Raw genomic sequence first — 19020 nt, 5'->3', positions numbered from 1 at the left:
CTTGTAAGAATGAAGATTAAACGGTGAAAACCATAAATTACGACCATAAATGCTTACAAACAACATCTTTTAAAGCTTGTATATCTAGGTTTTTGGCAAAAAATATGCTTTAAAAAATTCAATGGAATGCAATAATTCCAGTGGAAGCTTTACACGAAAAAGTAACCAAGAAATTAGAGATTAGGAGGTCGCATCCGAAGCTGGCTAGGGCCAAGTCAATAGCTAAGAAAATAATTAGTGGTAACTATAAAAAGTAGTATGGGTTGTTAAGGGATTATTTTTTGGAACTTCAAAATAGCAACCCTAGTTCCACTATCAAAATTGATATGCACCCTGAACCAAGCCTTGCTTCTACTAAAAGGAATTTCAAGAGAATTTATGTCATCAGGCACTAGAACTAGGATTCCAAGTTGGGTTAAAAGATTTTCTTGGTATTGATGTTACATTCATGAATGGACCATAGCAGGGACATGTCTTAACAGTTGTTGGCCTTGATTCTAACAATGGTATATATCTTGTAGCTTATGCAATTGTAGAGGCTGAAATAACTAGCTCATAGACCTAGTTTATGGAGTTTCTAGGAGAAGATTTGGATTTAGGTCCAATGTCTAACTTTACCTTCATTTCATACAGACAAAAGGTAAGTCATTATTTGAAATTTTAATTCTTTACTTGAGGCAAATTTAACTAAATTGTTTTTTGGGGATAATGCCTGCAATTTCTAAGGTATTCCCCAGTGCAAAGCATAAATTTTGTTCATGGCGTGTTCATGAGAATATGAAGATTCAGTGGAGCAATAAGGACTTGAGGGACGAAGTATGGAAATATGGTAGAACAATAATTTTTAATCATTTTAAGAATGAAATGAATTAGTTAAATAGAATTGTTAATCATGCTTGGTTAGATCAGATTCCAGCCTCCCATTGGTCCAAGTCTCATTTCGCTGGTAAGGAAACATCATTGTTAATTTGATACATTTTGATAAACGTAGACCTCAAATTATGTTTCTTTGATGTAAACAGGCAGGGCACATACAAACTGTATTCTGAACAATCTATGTGAGGTATTTAACTCCAAGCTAGATGGTGGTAAGGACAAACCTATCATCACTTGCTTGGAGTACAATAGAAAATACTACATGAAAAGATTGTGTGTTGTGCAACAAGCCATAAACAAGTGTTAAGGGATCCCCACTCCCACAACAACTATATTTCTTGAGGAGATAAAGTCAGATGCATCTCAATATACAACTACCTACAATGGTGCAAGAAAGTACCAAGTCAAATGTCCTTGGCAAGATCAATTTGTAGTAAATCTAAATAAGAGGAAATGTACTTGTAGATAGTGGTAGATTACATGTATATCATGTAAGCATGCTTCTTTTTTGCCATTTACAACAAGATTGAGAATGGAAAGGATGCCCTTGATACTGAGGAATCGCCCCATCCTTGTTGGATGATCTCAACAAGGAAGGTTGTGTATTTGAACAAACTTGATCCTTTAAATGGCCGTTCCATGTGGCTAAAAAGTGGTCTTCATTTCACTTTGAGCCCTCCTAAACATCATAAACAAGTGTGTATTTGACTTATAATATATAAAATATCGGCATATAATACTAACATGTTTCTTTATGCGTAGGTTGGGAGGCCAAAGAAAAAGAAGAAGATGGGTGTTGATGAGGCAAAGAGCCAACCTACTTAATTCAGAAGGAGTAGTTACATGTGCAAAATGTCATAACAGATGGCATAATTCAAGGACATGCAATGGTCAGGGCCATTGGCCAATCATCACGAGTTTGATGAAAAGGGAGGAAGTAGGGTAAGTGGAAGGAGTGCATGTTTTGATAGGTAGTTGTTTGTTTGGCTTGTTTGGTAGTCCATATAGGTCTTTTGTTATTTATATGTATTTTCCTTTAATGTGAGTGTGGGAAAACAGTGGCAGTTGTTTGGTTGGTCATTTTGGTGGGGGGTTATTTCGGAAAAACATGGGCAGTTGTTTAATAAATTTTGGTAGTATGTTACTTTTGGTTGTTCAAAACAATTGACTAGATGATGTAATGTTTTGTTAAAGTATTTAATCATCAAAAGTTTGGTAGTATGTTTCTATATTTGGTTTTCAATTAACTTTGTATAATCTAGTGCATGTTAAAGTTTTTAATCATGAATAGCTTGCTATATTTGGTTGGCAAATCAACATAGGAAAATGAAATTAACCAATGCATTACCTTGAATTTCATACATACAACAACTTGGATTCATACATACATACTAAACCTTTGCATCACAAAATATACCCAAAAAAACATTTCCATTCCTACCTAACTTCATTGTTGCATGTTTGCAATTCACACAAGGTTCAACACAAAATCAAACTACCAACATCAAAACAAACTAAAATTTAATGGGTGTAATAATACCAAACAAAAAACACCCATGAAACAAGTAAAAGCAACTTCATCTTCAACAGTTCAAAATATAGGAATCCTCCCATATCTTGGAGTCTATTCATGGCTCTAAGCAAACCCAAAATCACCACTACTGCCCTAGGGCACATTGGAGGGTCAACCCAACCATGAAACATACATCTCCTAGCATACCTAGTACAACTCCAACATTTCCTACCTAGGTTACGATTGGTCCAAGAAATAACCTTGATTGCTTGCGCTCCACATATGCAAACTGCCAATTTCGAAAGTTCGACACCGGGGAAGAAGTATTCAAGAAGAGGAGAAAGATGATTGTTTAGAAATTAAGTTCGTTGCAAGCTTATAAAGAAGGGAGATCAATTGAATAACAAAATTACACTCACATGCAGAGCATGCGAGATTAGTTACCGACTCCAATTTGACAAAGTCACCCAATAGGACCATCCATTAAAAGTTTTCAAACCATAGTGCTGATCCTTGAAGACAAAAAAAAAAGTTAAGGACTAAACTCCATTTTTTTGGAAATCATAGGGACTATCTGTGAAGATTTGTCTTTTTAAAATTAAATTAGAGTGAAAATAATGATTATAATTTTCAAAATTCGTAGTTTAAAATATTTTTATTAAAATTTATTAAATAATTAGGAAATAAAGTGAAGTTAAAAGATTTAATATATATATATATATATATATATATATATATATATATATATATATATATATATATATATATATTAAGATATAGAATTTAGAAATGACACATAAGTGAATCCATTTAATTAGGATAATAGCTTATTAGTAAGATTTTTATAACTTAAAGGTTGAATTAAAACTAAACAACTATTAGTCCATATCAATGACTTTGTTAGATATGTTAGGGATGTGTGTTTTTTTAAATAATCACGTCTAACCAGGATGTGCAAAACACGCACAATACTTGTCCTTTCGTATATATTTGTTTTTTTTTAAGATTGCGGACTTAAAAAGTGATGTGTGTATGCTGCGCGGTGCAACTTTGTGCCATCCTATTCAAACCACTTCTTACCTTACTTTAAGTTATATTATTCAACCAAAAATTGTTTTAATTTTTTCAGCAAATGTAACACTCAAAAAATCACAATAAATTTAAAATTTTTAAAACCAACCATTAATCAATATTGTTACAAAAAGAGTCATTGTTTCCAAAGAATTATTTCAAAACAGAGTATTCCCAAGACTCGAAGACATAAAAACTGGAAGTTGTGTACAGTCACGTCTTCGCCTTCCTACGATCCTCAAAAGTATCTGAAACAACAAACTAAAACTGTAACCCAAATCTTAGTGAGTTCCCCCAAAGTACCAGCACACCATAACAAACAAGCATATAATATGAATAACCAGCCTAAGTGGACCGCCTCGCAAGGCCTACAGCCTATCTGGACCGCTCTACGAGCTTGCAGCATGACTGGACCGCCCCGCAGTGCCTACAGCCTATCCGGACCGATCCACGGGCCGCCGGCCGGACTAGACCACCTCGTAGGTCCTACAGCCTATTCGGTGGTCCCTGGGTGTTTTGGCCTACAACACATAGCAGGACCGCCTCAACCCAACCCAACCTGTCGACATATACAACAAACAAACATAAACACAGAGCTAGCAAATATAGATAATCATACGAATCTACTGAGCAACTATAACTATCATATCACTATCCTCATCAGGATAAATAATTTAGTGGACCGGCCTTGGTGCCTTCGACCCATGGATATAATGAGGAAAACTCACCTCACAGTCTGAATAGCTCCCAGCATCGACAACCGGCTCAACCCAAATCCTAAATATGAAAACATTTCCTATTCTAAATAAATAACATTTTCCCAAAATACCCTTGGTCAAAACTTGTCAAAATCAACAAGTCAATTGAGTCAACCCAACCGAGTCAAACCCAGCCGAGTCAAATCAGCCGAGACAACTCAGGGTTCGTACGCGGGGTGTACTCCGGAGGTACGTAGGGCCTACTCAGGCTTTACCGCAGTCAGGAGGTTGACCACGTATGCACAACGTACGCTAGGGTATGCATGGCGTACACACATAATTTTCTTTCCTAAATAACAGCTTAATGCATTAAGCTCTCATGTCCAAATTCCATATCCAAGGCCAAAATACCACTAAGAGGTATAAAGTCTCTAACTTTATGACTTTGCATGCCCATTAAGTGCTTAATACACAAAATCACAACTACTTAACACCTTAAGACCTTCTAGAGCATGCATGGGGAAAAGGTAACCATCGAGACCACATTTTTATGACTCAAGACCCCTCATTAGGTCTGAAAGGAGGCCGTATTCGACTAAGAGCATGCCATGCTCAAGAATGATCATAGTTGGGACCAAAAATGCCCTAAATGAAGAAATGGCTAGATCTATAAGATAATATGATCAAGTTATGATCTTTTTACCTCCTAGAGGTTGCTAGCAAGGAAAGAATCCCAGATCTAAGTTGCTTCCAAGCCACAAGGTCCTTGTTCCAACTTCTTCTGCTTCAAGAATGTTGGATTAGGTGTCTAAGCCCATAACTATAATTGGTATATACTTGAATTGATAGCAGCACAGTCCTTTTGGGTTGCCCTCAACCTAGCAACTGGACAAGGAAATTATGAAAGGAGAGATATTAATTTATAAGATTAATAAATTAATATATATATAAATGATTTATTAATATGTTAATGGATTAATATATTAATTAGAAATCATTATGTTTAATTAATTGTTAGCCAGAAATTAATCAGAATTGATTTTAGGGTTAAAAGAATTAATTATAAGGTGCAGGGACTAGTTTGCAATTATCTAATAGTTGAGTGGAAGGCTCTAGAACCCCCTTGGAAGAGGGTGGACGAAATCTTTAGGGGAAACCCTAATAATTTCGTCCATAGGGGCTTGGATAAGGCCCTTGGGTTTGCTTAGGCCCTAAGCAAAGGATAACTAGGGTTTCCCTTAAACCCTAAATCCCTCAGCTATATAAGGAGCCTCCTGGTTCATGTTTTTGGTCACTCTTTCTTTTGAAGAAACCCTAAGGCCGAGATTTTGCATACCCCCTCTCCCCTCTCTCTTCATCTACTTTCCTTCTTGCTAGTTTGGGTGTGATTCCATTAGAGGCATTACACTTGTGGTGCTAAAGCTTCCAAGAAGATCAAGATCAAGATCAAGGGAATATCAATTGTTTGCTATAACAATTGAAAGGTATGTAAACCCTAAACCCTAGTTTGTTAATTTCGAAATTAGCCTCTCTCCTTTAGGGTTCTTGTTTTGCAATTCAAAGTTGTATGTTCAATAGTTAAAACATAGATCCAAAGTAGGTTGCATGTGAACTTAGGAATTGTTTTCTAGTTTATTTGTTGTACCTAAAACCCATCAGTGGTATCAGAGACATTGTTCTTTTAAATTGAATTGCTACAATTGTTGAATTGCAAATTAGGGTTTATAGCTATTAAACCCTAAAGGCCAAATTTTCGATTTCTAGGGTTTTGGATCAAAGGGTTTTTTCGAAAACCCTAGCCTCCAAAGAACCCTAATCGAAATTAGGGTTAGGGTTTTGAAAACCCTAGCCTCCTCCCTTGTAAATTTCGAAATATGCTAGAGGATAACTAGGGTTTCTTGTTTTGGATAATTGTTACTTAATTAGATTAATTGGATAATTATCCTTACCCTAATTTTCGAAATTTAGAGGGATAAGGATTAGGATTAAATTAATGGATTAATTTAATTAGATAATCCTTATAAGATTTAATAATTTGATTAATAGTTAATTAAAAGATAAATATTAAATCTAGTTAATTGGTTTATTTAAATTTAAATTTAATAGCTTAAATTTCGAAATTTATAAACCCTTGAAGTTTTAAAATGTTTTAAAACACACCTTATATATATATATATATTATAATTAAAAGTTTAATATTATACATGTATAAGAACATGGTCAGTCAAATCGCTAGTATGCCTCATTCACGAAGCTAATCTATAAGGGGGGTATAAGGAAACTGCCTATAAAATGGTAGTTGAATGGGTGTCCACTCTCACCCACCGCTTCCTTGATTAGTGGAGGGTCGTTAGCAGAACGGATTTGATAGGACAACTACTTCTCATTAAAAGTATAATGATATTAAAGAAAGTACTAGAACATTATTTTCAAAATCCCAACTCTAGTTACTTTAGGAAAAATGTGAAAAGTATGCTAATCCATGAAATTGCACATTATGCTTTATTGGTCGTTAGTGGAGCGTGTGTGGTTAACCAGCACACTAAAAGGCACTAATAAAGAGTAGTAATGGGTATCTCATAATTGTCATTTTGATGGAGCGTATGTGGTTTACCAGCACATCAATAGTTAATGATAAAGACAATGAGGTTACCAAGCACATTTGCATGGTTATTCACATCTTGTTTGTGATCCTCGGCATCCCAGTCACAAATAGAAGAGCATAATCTGAGATTAAAACATGTCATTGAATAGTTTCAATTTATCTCAAAAGAATTAGGAATTTCACTTCGTTTGTTTCGTCTAATGGTGGAATTGGTGAATCGTCATTCACCTACCTTTATGAAATTTGCACTTGGATCTCGGCATCCCATTTCTAAGTTGTGAATCTTCATAGTTGGATCCTAACCTTGATATTATATCTTTGGGTTATTCTATTAAGGTATCTTGAAATCTAACTAAAACTTTCTTTCTTTTCAGATGTCTACTCCTGGAAACACTTCTGCTTCGTCCTCCTCCAACCAAAACTTCTCTTTGCTCAATATATGCTCCAAAGTCGTTATGGATGGCTCAAACTATAACGATTAGATGCGCAACATCAAGATGGCTCTTCGTTTCGAGAACAAAGAATATGTTCTTGAAAAGGAGCTCAAAGAGCTTGATGAGAATGAAGCTACTCCTGAAGATCTTGCTGCCTACAAGAAACATTACGATGATGCTACCAAAGTGGCATGCATCATGGTGGCAACTATGTCCCCAGAACTGCAGAGGTACTATGAGGACTACTGGCCTTTCGAGATGAACAAGGACCTTATGGAAAAGTACCATAAGCGAGCTCGTCAAGAAAAGTTCGAAGTAGTCAAGTCACTCATGGCTTGCAAGATGAAGGATGGGGAGTCGGTAGTGTCACATGTGCAAAGAATGCAACGCTACATAGAGCGTTTGGTCAAGCTCAATATTCACTTTGATGAGGAATTGGCCATTGACATGGTCTTGAACTCACTTCCTGAATGTTATGGTCAGTTTATTCTAACTTACCATTTGAACAATACTGAGCAGACCTTGGCCGAATTGCACAACTTGTTGCAGACAGCTGAGGCAGGGATGAAGGGTAAAAGTATACCCTCCACACCTACGAGTGCCCCTGTTTTGGCTATTGGACAGGGAAAGAGGAAAAAGAGGAAAGGTCCTCCCAAGCAAAACTGGAAGAGCAAGGCTCAAGTGGGTCATCTAGTAATGGCCCAAAGGCTAAGCCCAATGGTTCCACTCCCCATGTTTCTGATCCAAAAGAGGCAGTTTGCTTTTACTACAACCAAAAGGGGCATTGGAAGAGATCTTGCCCACAATATCTGCAAGATATCAAGGATGGCAAAGTGAAGCCATCTTCGGCAGGTATTTACACTATTTCTGCTAATAACTCATTATCTTCTCGTTCATGGGTCCTTGATACAGGATGTGGTTTTCATATCTGTTCTGATTTGCAGGGTCTAAAGGAAAGTGAGGAGATAGAGCGAGGAAGGATAAACCTGATCATGGGAAACAGAAAGTCTTCACCAGTAACCAAGATCGGAGTTTATCAGCTTCTGCTTAGTAATGATGTTAGATTAGATTTAATAAATTGTTGCTATTCGTCTGAGATGACGAGAAACATTATTTCATTTCATGCATTGTTCAGACAAGGTTTTACATATTCTTTTAATGATTTGAATGGTTCAATTTCTGTTTATAAGAATGGTGTTTTTATGTTTGAAGCTTTGCCTTGTAATGGTGTGTATGAAACAGTGACTTGTGTTGATAGCCTAGGAAATAGTGTACTTAATATTGACTTGTCTAATAGTGTAGACAAGGCATGCTTGTGGCATTGTCGTCTTGGACACATTAACAAGAAACGCATAGCCCAACTCCAAAAGGATGGAGTGTTGGAATCATTTGACCTAAAGTCAGATGATATGTGTGAGTCTTGTCTTTTGGGAAAGATGACAAAATCACCATTCACAGGGTCTTGTGAAAGAGGTGAAGGTCTGTTGGACCTCATACACACGGATGTGTGTGGACCCTTCAGATCAACTACAAGAGATGCTAATCGATTCTATGTGACTTTCACTGACGATTATAGCAGATATGGATATATCTACTTGATCAAGCATAAGTCAGAAACTTTTGAAAAGTTCAAAGAGTTTAAGCATGAAGTCGAAAATCAATTGGGCAGAAAGATAAAGATACTTAGATCCGATAGAGGCGGGGAGTATCTTAGTATCGAGTTTAACGACTATCTGAAAGAATGTGGGATAGTCTCACAATTGACTCCTCCTAGAACACCATAGTTAAATGGTGTAGCTGAGAGGCGTAATCGAACCTTGTTAGACATGGTTCGTTCTATGATGAGTCGGGCTTCGCTTCCTATTCACTTCTGGGGGTATGCCTTAGAGACAGCCGCCCACATCCTCAATCTTGTCCCTACAAAGAAGGTTGCCAAAACACCTCACGAAATGTGGACATGGAAAGTTCCCTCGTTAGCACATATTAAAGTCTGGGGTTGTGAAGCTTTCGTAAGACGAGAGACTCACGACAAGCTAGCAACTAGAAGTGAGAAATGTGTTTTCATTGGTTACCCAAAGCAGTCTTTTGGATATTTGTTCTACAGGCCTAGTGAGAACGTGGTCTTTGTAGCACGAAGAGGAGTCTTTCTTGAAAGAGAGCTCATATTCAAAGAGGACAGTGGGAGCACTATTGACCTTGAAGAAATTCAAGAGTCAGCCAATGAAGGAACCTTAGATGACACTAGCACTCAACCAGAGGAAACAGTTCCTGTTGAACCAATTGATAACTCATTACCTCTTAGAAGATCCACTAGGGTGAGTGTGCCACCTGAGTTGTATGGTTTTCATATTACTTCAGATGGTGACACATTCATAAGTGACAGAACACTGGTAAACTTAGATGAACCAGTCACTTATAAGGAAGCAATGGCAGGCCCAGAGGCTTCCAAGTGGAAAGAGGCAATGGACAGCGAGATTAAGTCCATGTATGACAACCAAGTTTGGAATTTGGTTGATAGTGCACCAGGTCGCAAGACAGTTGGGTGCAAATGGATCTTCAAGAAGAAGACAGACATGGATGGGAATGTGCACACATTCAAAGCTCGACTGGTTGCAAAAGGTTTCACTCAAACCCCAGGGGTTGACTATGATGAGACCTTCTCACCAGTAGCTAAGATTAAATCTATTAGGATATTGCTCGCCATATCTACCTTCCATGATTATGAAATCTGGCAGATGGATGTCAAAACTGCTTTCCTTAATGGGAAGTTGGCTGAAGATGTTTACATGAGTCAGCCAGAGGGTTTTGTTGATGCAAAGTTCCCCAATAGAGTGTGCAAGCTTGAGAAATCCATTTATGGATTGAAACAAGCATCTCGCAGTTGGAATCTTTGCTTCCATGAGAAAGTCAAAGAGTTTGGTTTCTCTAGAAGTGAAGATGAGTTTTGTGTGTATATCAAGGCTAGTGGGAGTATAGTAACTTTTCTGGTGTTGTATGTCGATGACATATTACTCATTGGTAACGACGTTCCAACCTTGAAAGAAGTTAAGTCTTGGCTTGGAAAGTGTTTTGCCATGAAAGACCTTGGAGAAGCTGCCTATATTCTTGGGATTAGAATATTAAGAGATAGAAAGAAGAGACTAATTGGACTTAGTCAGAGCACATAGTTGGACAAGGTACTAAAGAGGTTTAGTATGGAAAATTCCAAGAAGGGAGAGCTACCTATCCAGAGCAATACCAAATTGAGTAAGACTCAATGTCTGAGTACAGATGTTGAAATAGATGACATGAATCGTGTACCTTATGCTTCCGCGGCTATGACATGTACTCGCCCTGATGTGGCATTTGCTTTGATCATGGTCAGTCGCTATCAGGGAAACCCAGGTAGAGCTCATTGGATAGCAGTTAAGAATATACTCAAGTATTTGCGAATGACAAAGGACTGGGTCCTTGTGCTTGGTGGCAGTGATACTTTGAGAGTAGATGGTTACAGTGATGCCAGCTTTCAGACGGATAGAGATAACTTCCGTTCTCAGTCAGGCTGGGTGTTTTTACTGAATGGAGGAGCAGTTACTTTGAAGAGTTCCAAGCAAAATACGGTGGCTGATTCTACTTGTGAATCAGAGTACATAGCAGCAAGTGAAGCGTCGAAAGAAGCAGCTTGGTTGAGAAACTTCATCGGGGATCTCGGAGTTGTTCCAACCATCCAGGAGCCTATGGAACTGTTCTGCGATAATGAAGGAGCGGTTGCCTTGACAAAGGAACCGAGAGATCATGGTAAGACCAGACATATCGACAGAAAGTACCATTTCATCAGACATAGAGTAGAAGAAGGCCATCTTATAGTAAAGAGGGTGTCATCTGAAGATAACCCAGCAGATCCTCTCACAAAGGGTCTGAGTAGGGCTAAGCATATTCAGCATGCTCGGAGCATAGGACTGAAAGATGATATTAGTTTTAGTAGTTATATTAGTTTTTGAAACTTGTAACAAAGTAAATGTAATTGACCTTTGTTGATTAAATAATAAAGTATTATTTATAAGTTTGGCTACTACCTTTTGTCGATTGTTCATTATTGTGTTTCATTTTTGCATGTTTTACTTCCTGAATAATGAGATTATTCAAACTCCACAGTCGCTCGTACTCTTGGAAGTAAGTAGTGAATTAAGACTGTCATGAATTGGATTGCAGATTGTCTAAGGATAGACATGGCAATAGAATTGCTGCAACGTTCATGAGTACTCAGAAATTAAGATTTGAGTATTGGATAAACCCTCGCTCAGAGTATTACTTCATGGAATTCATCACGAGTAATACTGAGACGATAATATCTTATAATCTTGAAACGAAGATATATGAGTTGTAATTTACAAGTCGGTTGTGCATTGGTGATACGAAACCGCATCAGTAACTTGGTGTTATAAAACGTATTGTCATGCATAATTTGATGAGTAAAAGATACAAGCATATGAGTCAACGTTTATTCGTTCCTTTTGCCCTAACAGGAAAAGCGATATCTGTGGGCCCCTCGATGATTTGGTGTTGACTTATGAGCTGGGCCCAGCCAGGACAAAATTGATGTGTTCAATTAGAAGTCCTACATCATCACAAATCAGGAATCGGGAAACATAGATTCTGGACAAAGTGATTGATTACATTCCATGTCTTTTGTCTGGGGATATCATGCAGAACGAAGGGTTATATGATCACTTATCTTAGGACACGTAACTGACTGGGTCAGAGTTCGGCAGCAGCTTTTGGAAGCTACAATTTGCTGGTCAAATTTGGAAGGCATACTAGCAATTATAGTTACAGACTTATCCAAGTGGGAGACTGTTGGATTAGGTGTCTAAGCCCATAACTATAATTGGTATATACTTGAATTGATAGCAGCACAGTCCTTTTGGGTTGCCCTCAACCTAGCAACTGGACAAGGAAATTATGAAAGGAGAGATATTAATTTATAAGATTAATAAATTAATATATATATAAATGATTTATTAATATGTTAATGGATTAATATATTAATTAGAAATCATTATGTTTAATTAATTGTTAGCCAGAAATTAATCAGAATTGATTTTAGGGTTAAAAGAATTAATTATAAGGTGCAGGGACTAGTTTGCAATTATCTAATAGTTGAGTGGAAGGCTCTAGAACCCCCTTGGAAGAGGGTGGACGAAATCTTTAGGGGAAACCCTAATAATTTCGTCCATAGGGGCTTGGATAAGGCCCTTGGGTTTGCTTAGGCCCTAAGCAAAGGATAACTAGGGTTTCCCTTAAACCCTAAATCCCTCAGCTATATAAGGAGCCTCCTGGTTCATGTTTTTGGTCACTCTTTCTTTTGAAGAAACCCTAAGGCCGAGATTTTGCATACCCCCTCTCCCCTCTCTCTTCATCTACTTTCCTTCTTGCTAGTTTGGGTGTGATTCCATTAGAGGCATTACACTTGTGGTGCTAAAGCTTCCAAGAAGATCAAGATCAAGATCAAGGGAATATCAATTGTTTGCTATAACAATTGAAAGGTATGTAAACCCTAAACCCTAGTTTGTTAATTTCGAAATTAGCCTCTCTCCTTTAGGGTTCTTGTTTTGCAATTCAAAGTTGTATGTTCAATAGTTAAAACATAGATCCAAAGTAGGTTGCATGTGAACTTAGGAATTGTTTTCTAGTTTATTTGTTGTACCTAAAACCCATCAAAGAACACCACCAAAGCACACAATGAGCTCAAATGCACTCTTCTCACTTAGGGTTTGCTAGAGGGATGTTTTCTTAGATGGAGGATGATGAGGGAATGTGAAATGAGGTGGTAATGATCCTTATATATGGACCAAACCCTAAAAATTAGGGTTTAAGGTTTCTTTACGTATGCCCTGCATACGCGGTGTACGCTTAGCGTACTAAGGTCCGCCCTAGTACACTCAGCGTACACAACTACGCTCAACATACTTAGCCTTTCGCTAAAATCACCAAAATACCACTATGGTCCATTCTTGTAAACTTTCTCAAGCCCAAGGGTCAAAGTGCAATATTCCTCATACGTAGGGTTAAAATTGAAAATACCTCATCATCGGGGAGTTACAATTCTCCCGCACTTGAACTAGACTTCATCATCGAAGTCAATTGCTGCGAATAACTCCGCATATTGCTCCCGCATCTCCAGCTCCGGCTCCCAGATCCACTCAGAGCCCCTATGATGTTGCCACTGAACCTCTACTGGCCTCTCAATATAATTAGGCGCACATCAACCTGAATATCATCCAAAGGAACCATTGCCTCCTCGTTTAACTCGCACTTCCGCAACTACGAAACATGGAAAGTGTTGTGGATATTACTGAGCTCACTCGGAAAATCCAACCAATAGGCCACCGTACCTACCATGGTGATCACATAGAACTGTCCAATATACCGGGGACCAAATTTCCCCTTCTTCCTGAAGCATATCACACCCTTCTAGGGTGATAGATTCAGTAGTACCATATCGCCGACCTGAAACTCTAACTTTGATCGGCGCTTATCGACATAAGTCTTCTACCGACTTTAAGTTGTCTGCAATCCTTGGATGATCTACTAGATAAGCTCCATGGTCTGGAGGACTACTTCAGTCCTTCCCATGACTTTGTGACCAACCTCCCCCCAACAAACCGGGGTACAATATCTACGACCATACATGAGCTCAAAAGGCAGGGCACCAATGTTGTAGTGATAGTTGTTACTGTAGGAAAACTTCGCAAGAGGTAGGTAGGAATCCCAACTCCCATAAAAATCTATGACACAAGCCCGCAACATATCCTCAAGTGTCTGGATGGTCCGCTTACTTTGTTCGTCAATCTGCAGATGATAAGCAGTGCTGAAATGTAGTCTCGTACCTAGTTCGTCGTGGAACTTCTACCAGAATTGGGAATTGAAGCGAACATCTCGGTTTGATACAACGGAAATTTGAACCCCATGGCGAGCAAAGATCTCCCGAACATACACATCGGCCAATTTCTCGGCCGAGGAGCTCTCTCGAATGGCGAAAAAGTGGGCGCTCTTGGTCAGTCGATCCACGATGACCCTGATAACATCAAATCCCTTGGCAGTCTTCGGTAGTTTGGTGATAAAATCCATGGTGATATGTTCCCACTTCCACATGGGAACCTCCAACAGCTGCAGCTTGCCATGCGTCATCTGATGATCGTCCTTGACCATCCTACAGGTCAAGCACCTCTCAACGTACCAAGCTGTCTCCCTATTTATACATGGACATCAGTAACTTAGTCTCAAATCTCGATACATCTTGGTGGCTCCCGGGTGTATCGAAAAGCAAGAATTATGTGCCTCCTCCAAAACTATCTATCTGATCCCCCCCAGAAATCAGAACCCATACCCGACCACACCGGGTCAACAATCCTCAACTATCTGTGACATATCTGTCGATCTCGCCCCTCATCATCTCCTGTTTCTAGTTCTCCTACTTGACTCCTTCTGCCTGCGTCGCTCTGATCAAATCCAAATGTGGTGAATCAATGGATATCATCATACACATATCTCCAACAGAAGATCCAGCCGATTTGCGGCTCAAAGCATCCGCGACCACGTTCGCTTTACCCGGATGGTAAAGAATCTCACAGTCATAGTCCTTAAACACATCAAGCCACCTGTCCTCCCTCATGTTGAGGTTTGGCTGGTCCATAAGATATCACAAACTCTTGTGATATGTGTTAATAGTACATCGGACCCCATACAAGTAGTGCTGCCAAATCTTGAGAGAAAACACTACTTGTGACAACCCGAACTTTCTATCTTATAAAGCCATTCAATTCAATCAAAAGTCAGACTTGTTTCTGCTATCTTTTAACATTGTTAAGGGTCTGTTTGAGTGTTCTAAGCCTAGTACATTCAAGGATTGAGTGTTAGGAAGTATCTACTAGAGTTCATTGTGTAGCATTCAAGCCGGAAACTCCATCACAAGGAGTTTACGGCCGCAAACTAGAGTTTACGCTCGTAAACTCTTGTCTAGCCGTGAACTTTTACCTTAAGTATGGTTTTCCTTCATTTTTCTTCACTTCTCACACCTCCAAGGAAAGAACACTCATTTCTCTCTCAAGTATCATCAAGAACACTTCCATTTCTCGTCAAAGTTGTAAGTGATTCTTTCATTATTAGTTGATATCCTTCTTGATCTAGTAAAACCCTATGATTTCATCCGTGAATTCATCTCTTTTTGGGGTTAGATCTTCGAATTATCAAGAACACCAAGAACACACACTAGTTCTTTGGGCCGTAAACACCCATTCAAGCTTCCAAATCGTAAGTATCCTTTCCATATACTTGTTATCCATTAGAAACACATGATTAGCATCCAAGAATCGACCATTTTAGCATGAACATCAAGAGTATACGGTCGTAAACTCTTCATATGGCCATAAACCCTTCATGTCATGGCCGTGAACACCCCTTTGGCCGTAAACACACCCTTGTGTGGCCGTAAACACCTTTTATGCAATCATATGTGATTGTAACACTTCATTCCAAGTGTTTCCTAGTCCCTAAGGTTGTTCCCTAACATGATTAGTTGTTATGCACACTAATTATATACATATATGTGTCATTATATGCTTAATAGGACCCGTTTGTGCTCGAGACATCACTTGACACTTAGCATACCATATTGATCTTACATTCGAATCACTCACTACAGGTGAGTTCATACCCCTAAACTTATCTTTTAAATGATTTTAAATGCTTTTATGGGGGGAATACAAGTAGAAAACATTATAGTTATAGTATCAATCACATGTGATTTATAACTATCAAACAAGAGGATTTCTTATACTTCAAAACTGTGTTATCAAACAAACTATTTCAAAACATTTTATAAACTGACAACAAGTCATCAATATAGGATTTTCTAGGAGATACAAACATTTACATCAAATACTTACAAACACTTTCATCAAACTTATACAAACATTTGCACTAAAATACTTATAAACTTACCAACTTAAATGCTGATCTACTCTTTCAAAATAACTTGTATTCTCAGGTCACCAGTAGAAAAGTACACTGGACCAGGTTTTGAGAAGACGGAACACATTCGAGACTCGTCTTTTATTTTGATTCATATTTTGGTGTCTTTCAAACTATACACAGAACACACTTGTATTAAATTATACTATTAATGAAATGGATGATGTTGTTGCTTGTTTACTATTATGCATTGATATGATACTGTACATGACGTCCTACGCCCCCGAACGTTTCTGCCGTCCTGGTTTGGGGGTGTGACAGATTGTTATCAGAGCATTGTTTATAGTGAATTGAGTATATCAACCCATAAAAGATATACAACTATAAACACAACGGGATTAAAATACTCTGACCAAGAGTTTATACTTTTAAATAATAAAATATTTAACTAAAGTATACATACATGCATTCATACTAAAATCAGTGTCATACTAGAACAGAACAAAAGTATTGCGGTTGTTGGACAGCACAAGTAGGCTTGGGGACATATAATCAGATCTGGGAGTGATATAGCCTGATCAACTATATCTTTCCAAGAAGTGATTAGCATGTGCCTAGGAATGGTTGTCGTGTTGCAGCAAGTCTAAAAACTTACCAACACTACTATAATGAAAACTTTACATCAGAACATAAACTTAAAATACTATAGGAGTATTTTGTGTTACTATAATTACTTATTTGAGAACTAAAAGGTCTTTATTAGTAGGTCAATAGTTGCTGAGTGGATACGCTAAGGTTATATGTGACTAGGGTGTCATAGACTTAGAATCTGTGATCTTTGCTTTACTTCATGTTCCTTGTTTGGTTGTGGACTTAGAGTTAGGGTCACTTATTAGAAGGTCTATCCTGTTTTGGTTACATATGACTGGTATGCACTACGCAAGTATTGAAGTAACTGGTAAGGATCATCCTATAATTATCTTAAGTAGTACGTCTATTAACTATCTCTTTTATCCTTATTCTCGCATAGATAACATGGTTGGATTCCATCTCCACGGCGACACGTACTTTCCCAACCAAGGTAATGGTGGGTGGCTTGATGCAGAGCCAGAAGAGAATCATGCAATTCCTTTGGATGATGACTACGCAGAAAACTTCTCGGAGGATTCTGACTCCGAATCAGAAGTCAACAATCTACCCTTAGAGGCTCCAATCCCAAATCCTAACCCTCGTCCGGCTTTTCAAGGCCCGACGCATCTGTGCGCTGAGAACTTGGGTAGGTGGAGCCGTGAGCAGGGTCAACCCTTACCATACAACGGAGACCGAAGCTTCTACAATCTGAGTGAGGGAGGCTCGCCAGACAGAATTCTTCCCATCTTGGTTCGCTGTGTGGCTCGAAAAATGTTGAGATTAGAACGGCAGCCATTCAACAAACCGTAGAGCTAGATGCGGACACAAACGCCAATACGGATCGAATTGACAATCTGGAAGTTGCTCACGGGAGAGCTATGAGAGACAATGACGCTTTGCAGTAAGAGCTAGTTGTAACCCGAGCTGAAGTCATAGAACACCGAGCACGCCAGACAGTGTATGCACGACACCTCCTTGATGTGGAGAGTCAGCTGGCTGAATTGAGGGTTCATCGGAGGGGTGCCCATCGCTAGTAGGAGATGCTATGCTCATCTTTTCTTTTGGTTTAAGGAATAGCCTTCTTATCTATGCTCTAAGTAGCACTTTTCCCTGTAAATATTCCTGTACTGCAAGTACTGTTGCTAGGTCTCTATGCTGTCAAAATTTTCTTGTTATGGTTTGATGTAAGACCTACTTCTAGGTCATTTTTCCCGAACTTGTTACATCATTAATGCCAATATTATTGACAAGCATCTAATCTTTTGGTAAATCTTTATCCAAGTGCTTTCAACCTTCTATTGTTAGATCTCTATTTCAATCATACTCTCATCTGTTTTCATGGGCTATGGTGACTTAGTCCATGCACCACTCTCAGTATACTCACAATTGAATTTTTACTATCATCTTCATCTTTGTAAACTTTTAGTTGAAAGATGCCTCCACGCCGATCACCAAGACGTAATCCTCCGATAACTCCAACTCAACCACCACCACCTCCTCCACAATACAATCTGGCATCTATCCAAGCTGCAGTGGCTGCGGCTGTTTCGGTAGCCTTAACTCAATTCAGTGCTAGTGGTACTAGCGGAAGTGGAACAACTGTGCATTCCACTCAAGGTGATGCTCCAGTGCGCTCTAGAGAGTGCTCGTATAAGGACTTCACCAAATGTAAGCCCAAGATCTTTAACGGGACTGGTGGAATCATTGCCCTCCCGCAATGGTTCGAGAAAACGGAGTCGATCTTCGAGATCTGCTCCTGTCCGGAAGGGAGCAAAGTTAAATTTGCTGCCTGCACCTTCGCAGACAGAGCCCTGACGTGGTGGAATAGCCATGTCAAGTCACTAACCCTGATAGTGGCTAATTCTATGGGATGGGAAGCTCTGAAGGAGCTCATGATTGAAGAGTACTACCCGAGGGGCGAGGTTTAGAAACTTGAATAGGAACTCTGGAGCCTAACCATGAAGGGCTCCGACATAGTCGCCTACACTGCCAGGTTCAGCGATCTGGTGGAACTATGTCCGGGAATGGTCCCTACTGAGGGAAAGAAAGTTGAGAGGTACATCTGGGGGTTGGTGCCTCCATTCCAGGGGAATATCTTAGCTTCAAACTGTTGGATTAATGTCTAAGTCCATAACTATAATTGGTAAGACTTGACCCGACCCGACATGGTCCATTTGGGTTGCATGGCATCATGCATTTGGATAGACTATAATGAGAGAAATAACACTTACGGTTTGTTAA

The sequence above is a fragment of the Lactuca virosa genome, chromosome 2, assembly GCF_052849685.1.
Source record: "Lactuca virosa cultivar CGN04683 chromosome 2, Lactuca_virosa_CGN04683_v6, whole genome shotgun sequence".
Lineage (NCBI taxonomy): Eukaryota > Viridiplantae > Streptophyta > Magnoliopsida > Asterales > Asteraceae > Lactuca > Lactuca virosa.
Note: the sequence above shows the minus strand (reverse complement) of the source record.